Source organism: Bombus impatiens, unplaced genomic scaffold (genome assembly GCF_000188095.3).
Source record: "Bombus impatiens unplaced genomic scaffold, BIMP_2.2 scf_0318, whole genome shotgun sequence".
Classification (NCBI taxonomy): Eukaryota; Metazoa; Arthropoda; class Insecta; order Hymenoptera; family Apidae; genus Bombus; species Bombus impatiens.
The window spans coordinates 481,047-488,334 of NT_176737.1; positions in this window are offsets into that span (position 1 = coordinate 481,047).

The window sequence follows — 7,288 nt, forward strand, 5'->3', positions numbered from 1 at the left end:
CGTGGCGGCGGCGCCGGCCACGGCCAGTAAATGGGGAAGGTGCCGGTGCAGCCGTGTGCTTAATCCAATCCGGAGTTTGTTCTTTCGACGATCGACGTAATCACCGGCCGCACGTAGTTTCCAACCTGGCTTGACCGACCTAACACTTCGTCTAAGGTTCAACCCCTTTCCGCGTATGTATCTAATTTGCCGGTGTTTGTCGATGCTCGCGCGACCTCGTGTTCCTAATTGCTTCCGATCGACTATACTTTTCCAAAGCATTCACTTCCATCTTTTCACGTGGCAAATTGTATTTGCTTTTTTACGATTTATCCGCCGTGGAATTTGCAGGATCTTTCGCAAGTCAGAAGAAAATTAGGTTTCTTAATCGTTATTGTTTAACTGAACACCAGTAATTTTGTTATATATGTGTATATTCGGAAAAAGGATATACTATTTTAAGGAATCTTGTACATTTTTACTGCAGGCTAAGAAAAAATTCAAGTTTGAAAGGAAAAAGATAATAGTTCGAACGATTCGAAAGACGAACAGATGTGTTTAATCTTATTTCTATATTCCGATACATCCTCGGTCAGATTAAATTAAAGAACGCGAAATGTCTAGATTCGCGTTAAATTGCTACTATATTCTTTGTATCCGAGAAGCAATTCAGTCACATGTAAAAATCTTTCGCTCTACTTAGAATTACTAAAGAGAAACGTATTATTCGGAAAGGCAAAAAACCGAACGTAACTTTTTACCCGAGAGGAAAAAGGAACGGTACTTGAGTAATTTAAATAAAATACGCTTATGAACCCTTTCCTTCATCAGACAGGAAGAAAGTAAAAGAAGAGCTTTTTGTCTCTCTGCTTTTCTCTCGGAAATAAATGTCAGGAAACTGGAATATACCAAGGGTTTCCCGTCACGTGTTTCGAAGAATAGTCGAAGAAACTGATAATCATGATATGATTTTATATGCCTCGACCTAACTGTATGGAGAATCAATTTAGCATCTAGTGATAGACTGCCTCTATTCGAGGGTGTTTCGCTTGGGACGCGATTAATTATTGGGTTCCTTTTGGGGTCTGGGAAGCTCGAGGCTTTGAGCTCAGTTGGGGGTGGCCGGTGGTATGGGAAATATAAGATACGTTCACGGCCGACGTAGACACTCGGCTTAGCTTCCTCAGAGTATTAGATCAATAATTCTAACCTTAAACTGGCTCGGTCACGAGTATCGAACATGGTACTGCATGTAACGCGATATTGCTTTGCGTCGAATATTACTCCGGAGCACCTTTGCTTGCTCCGTCGGAATATAATGTTTCGATAGAGAGTTCGATATTTTGTTTCAATGAAGTTGCTTGACCAATTCCTACGCCAAAGTTGCGAATTTAACTCTCCGAATCGCTGTTCTTCCTTTTTCCTTTCGAATTTCAATTATCGAATCGATATCACGTTACGGTTGTTATTTAATAATAGATCGTGATAAAAGTTGGCAGACAGAGTTGTTCAACTGTACGTCTCGACGATGCTTTTTGAAGTCGTTATATCGTTAGGTAAAAGTATGGGATCGTTTTAATTGATTTGGTTAGAACACTCGAAGTTATTGGTAGTTTATATGAAATCGTTTAGAGAAACAAAGGAATTGTAATAAAAATTTGGTAAATTTGAAATTTTGAATGAGATTATGGAATATCGTAAAATGAGATGTGATTAAATAATATCGATTTTAGCAAACTATATTGTAGAATTATTGTTAGAGAATTATTACAGAGAAGTATTCTTTTCGTTTTAAGTAAAAATGTATCGAGTAATCAACTTTTTTTTACCTAATCTATATTTCACTACAAGACGATATGATAATTTTAGTTGATAGCGTTACGTAAGAAAAATTAAAAAATACTCACCATTATAGTAACGGAGATGTAGAACGATCATCGAAGTCACTGTTTCTTCAGTTTTTCCAAACACTAAATTGTACAGAACCGTAAAACTTTACAGATAAAATACTTTACTATTAAATCGTCCAAAGAAATTATATTTTACCGGTGTCGAAACGTATCGAAACGAGTAATAAAAATTTGTTTATGAGCCGAGTAATGTAGTTTGTCACGACGGTCGAGAACTGTTACAAACTGTTGGATTATGAAAAATTACTTTACGAGCAAGAGGGATGCTGCGTGGACCGCAGCATCCCCGATACTGACCAACAGACCCAGATTTTCGTCTCTTGAAATACGCGGAACCAGTTCTTTGCCGTTAATGCACGCAATTAGGAAGTGGAATTTTCTTTTTCAAATTCTAAACATTCCCCACCTCGCGAAGACTTGTTCTCTTTTTTCTCGGCTGCACGGATGATGTCCATTGGTCCGCGACACCGTGAGAACGTAGGGTGGTCCAGCGCTGCGTCACCCCTAGCCTTCGGAAGAACAGGTTCCTTTTTATCTTCGGATACGCGTCATAGTATCAAGCTATCGACGCTCTCTTCTCGAATTTCCAAAACAAATTGTCTATTTTTATTCTCTTTCTTTGCCTTTTCTTCTTCTTTGACGGGTAACGGATAACACGATAACTCGTTTACCTACGTGGACAAAATGATCGAGAAGTTTTGCAACCTTCGTGGTAAAGTTTGTGGTAGGGATCATTTTTATGCGCATTTACGAGTGTGGTTTGCGTTTTGTCAATGCATTATTCATAGTAACAAGGTTTATAGTTGTATACTTGTGAAGAGGGATTTGCAAACTGTAAACTTGTCGGGAGCAGAAATGGAGATAGATTTTTAGTACTGTTGCATTGAAGGTAATGGCTAGTTCAGTTTGTTCGACTTATTTAATTATTTCATGTAATTTTTAATATTTGTAGTAATAGCTTATTTTAAATGAGTTTATACTGCTCGTTAATTTTTCGTGTTAGCTACTCTTTTGCTGTTTAAGTACTTTTACAATAAATATCTCAGAATGAAAAAATTTGTGGATAAATAACGTAGAATTTGAATATTAATTATTTCTAATAATACGTCTGTTACATTTTATCAGTATCGTCATAAATCTTTGTTCCTATTTCACGTATAATACTTTAGTTGCCATCGTTTCTTGCTACACTTCTGCAATAATATTTCTTCTATTATTGATATTCATTTTATGTCATGAAATTCTTACTGTTTAATTTTGCATTATTTTCCACGTATATAAAAAAATATGGAATTTTTGTAAAATTTATTAATCAAATAAAAATGGCATTGAATGTTTAAAAATTGTAAAAGCCAGTGGTCGAGCATGGCAAACGAATTGTCATATGCAAAATCGTTGAAAGTTATTAAATCTGCCCCGGCCAGTTTCATCCCCCCGAACTCGTCAAGGGTGGATATCTTTCCACGCATCTTGTACGCGTTTCGTAAGATGACTGGTGGTCAAATGCCGTGAGAAAAATACGCGGTCCAGAGTAACTTTCCGATAGAACAGGTTTTCACGAAAACAGTTATGCTGTGAACAGATCTGCTAACTCCTTGTCTGCCATGGACCTGTTTCGAGCAGCGGAGTTTCGTATCTCGGATACGTAACTTGTATGAGAAATATTTCTTTCTAATGTACAAATATTTTCAACTAAATTTCTTATATTTACGTTAAATTTTTAATAATTTGATGTTTTATATAATCCTTTAATCTAAATGATCCGATCCGAATATTATAAGAATGCCGATTTTCGTGAATTTATGGGAAATTTAAATATGCAAAAGTGTACTGAATATGTATAAATTCGTTGTTCGAAACAAAATAAAATCAATAGTGCTCCCATTATTTGTTGTTAGCGAATTCTCGAACGTGAACTTTTAAAATTTCTACAACTTTTAAAAGAATATGTAAAAAATGAAAAATATTCAGTCTTCATTTCTAGTACGAATGATAAGTAAAAGATAAACAGACATAGCTTCTATGGGGTTGGCGATTAAACGATTACACACAACACGAGGGGTTGCTGTGTCTTTCTCAACTTTTCACCTACGCAGCCCTCTCTCTCGGTCACGATCCTTTACGGATTATGCGGATCTATCGTTCGCAAAATCGCATAATACCACGATGGTACTTAGCCGTGTAAGGGTTGAGACATGGGTTTAGGGTGGGCGTGTACCGTAATGTTCGTATCATTAATCGAGCGTCAAATAACTTCGTACAAAATGGACCCCTATATTCAATGGAATTTTCCCTACGAGTAACTCTGTAGAAATGTTATTGAAACGAAGCTCCATTCTCTATGTACACCTTATCTGATTGAATAAATCTTCCTTTCTTTACACCTTTCTTACACCAAACTTTTCTGGAAACGGATATAAAACATTGACGTCGAATTACAATATATTTCGCAATATTTTTGGTAAATAAAATTTATATTTTACTTGACAGGATCGTTTTTGCAAGGTAACGTAATCTGAATCTCGCGTAATGCGATTTTTATAACGCGACATTTCATTGAAACTTAACTCCCCGTTGTACGAAAGTTACCTGTACTTGGTTTATTCGTTCAATAAAGAGACGATAGTCCGCTGTAGAATTTCAGTTTCACCTCTGAAAGGGGGAAAAACACGTGCGTGTAATTGAATCCATTGCACCCGTTGAATTTCATTTTAAAATTAATTTCGACTTTGCTACCAATTGGCCGATGGTCTGCGCGCTTAGCTTTTCATTAAATGTCTTATTCCACGATTATGGCGGTCTTCGTGATTGCATAACTTCAACTACGATTGCACACGAATTCCATTTCGAGTCGATTGCAGTCACGACGCAGTAGCAGCCATATTTGCATGGGTTAGGAATGGTAGTAGCAGAGTCCGTTGATTTTCCGAGAAATTCGCACAGAGAGGGGATTGGTCGAAGACACAAACCGCAATTCCGTTTGTCGATATACGTTGTTTGACTTGAAGAACTCGATATCAATAACACGTTCGGAGTTCCTCCTTTTGCAAAACCTAAAATTCCCTCGTTGCTGAACAATGCCTTTACGAGGATGTCTTCACGTGCGCTGTTATATATTTTTTTAAACGGCTAACGTCTGTGCGATATCTACGATGTAAAATTAATTTCATTTCTAACAGCTACGATCTTTAACTTTTTACATTTAAATTTAACACCGTTTTTACTTCAAAAATTCATCGATCTAATCGTTCACCGAAGAACGAGGAAGCAGCAAAGAAAAAGAAAACACACAGATTTCTGCATACGTTTTTTTCGCCTGATTTCAATATTAATATTTCTAGAAAAGTTGACAAGAAGACAGGTCCAAACAGTTCCAAAATAATCGGAACTTCTAGATCACCAAACTTCTTTCGCGAGTCTTTTGATTCACCTAAATTCCCTGGTTCTCACGTCCGTATCCTCTATCGACCCGAAAACTTCCAAAAGAATCTCATCTTTTAGGTTTACCACTGTAACCTTCCTCTGCAAATCTTCCAGATCGTTCAAACACCCACTGACATTATTAGCCTGGTAAATCGTTGAAGCTGATGAAGAAAGCTCGATAAAGTTGTAGAAGATAAAACGGGAGGGTGCAGGGGGCCGAACGAAGAGTGTATGGAGGGAGCAACGACGTCGACGGTTGGGGGCGGCGGGGAAGACGGGAATAGAGGCGCTGCTGGAGGCCGTGGTGTTTGGAGGTTAGACCGCAGTTACAATATCGCTTGATTAGAAATGTACATAGCGTATATGCGCGCGGGCCGCATATCCAGATGGTAGGTGGTCGGGCTGGGTCGATGCCTGGGCAACTCCATAGTTTAATGCACGAACCGTAGAACTTGCAATAAGGAAGGGTTGAACGTTGGAAGGGGCCCTGGTTGAGGCGGAGGTGAACAACGGGGTGGCTCCTGGGGGTGTACAGGGTCCCCGTATGTACCCACACACACGCGACTAACGGGAGTTCTAGTCTGCAACATAACGCGATCGCACTACTTGCAGCTTGCTTGTTTGCCCTCCAGAGAGAATGCTCGTGGTCTCGTATACCTTCGTATACCTTCAAATTCCCACGAAATGCTTTCGTGGTATCGTTCTGACGTCAAACTCCCAGGGACGTCTCCTTCGAACGCTTGATTCAACAACCGTATCTTCATCGCGATGTTTGATCGCATTCGCTGGCAAAGACTCGTGCGAGAAATGGTCGATCTAGGACGCGAAGGTGTACTCACAGTTTCGTTACGCTTCTTTTTTTTATATCGATATCGAAGTCTGGACCCTCTTGTACAATTGAGTTAGTAAAATTTTTCAAATCGTAAGTTGTATGCTATGTAGTGACAGTTTCGGTAAGATCGTGAAAGAGAGGTCCATAATATCCATTTATCTTTCTATTCGAACTGTACTTAACTTTACTTCCTATGAATTATTCTGTCTGCGTATAAAGTTAGAAATAACATGCGCGTTTACGTTATTTATCGTTCAATCTGTTATTTTTTCCACGTAAAACAAGTTCTTTGTATAAATGCAGAGTAAAATTCGAACTTCTAAAATATAAATTGTCAAAGAGGCATAAATAATCTTCGCGATAGTTTTGGTAAATACCCGTGTATATTCTGCAAAAGGCGCGTTTACTGCGTTTGTATGTGCACTCTGTATGTCTGTACGTACGTAGGAAGATAGCTCTATATTAGCGTTATACCTTAGTTCCTAAATCAGCGTGCGCTTAGACGTCCATGCTACCGGCCACTGCAGCTTCGTCCTCGAGGAATATTCAGCCATTCCTCCTGCTTTGCCCTCAGCTTTCTCGTTTCTCGGTTGCTGCTTCTCTCCGTCTGTTGCTCTATCCTCGATTCGCCCAAAGTTTGGAGAGCTCGCGCTTGAGAGGAAACGCTGAACGTCAGTGCAATATCGTCTAATGTTCTCGAAGAAGATGGCGGTTGTAACATTTGATACGTTTCGTGTACTCGGAATAGACATGATTTTCCTTTTGATGCCGTCCTGGGAAATTGAAACTGAATATTCGCCGTGTTAAACTTCAAATCAAAAAGACTTGGTTTCGTTGAATTTTCTAATTCGTGCATTATACGCTTTGGCCAACGCAGTTCTCAGCCAAATAGTAATTAACCGACGCTTGGTTTACTTAGATCCTTGTAATTTGTGCTAGGAAACATCAAAGCACCGATCAACTATCTCTTGCATATATTTACTTATCGATATTAGTTTGCGCGGAACTTTACCACAAATTCCGAGTAATAGACTTCTGTTTTGCAAACCACAGCGTAGAAAATATGTCGGCTGAAAGTGTCGTACAAGCGAAGAGGAAGCGATTCTTTATGCAAAAATAAATGAAAATTTAGGAGTAAAATTTT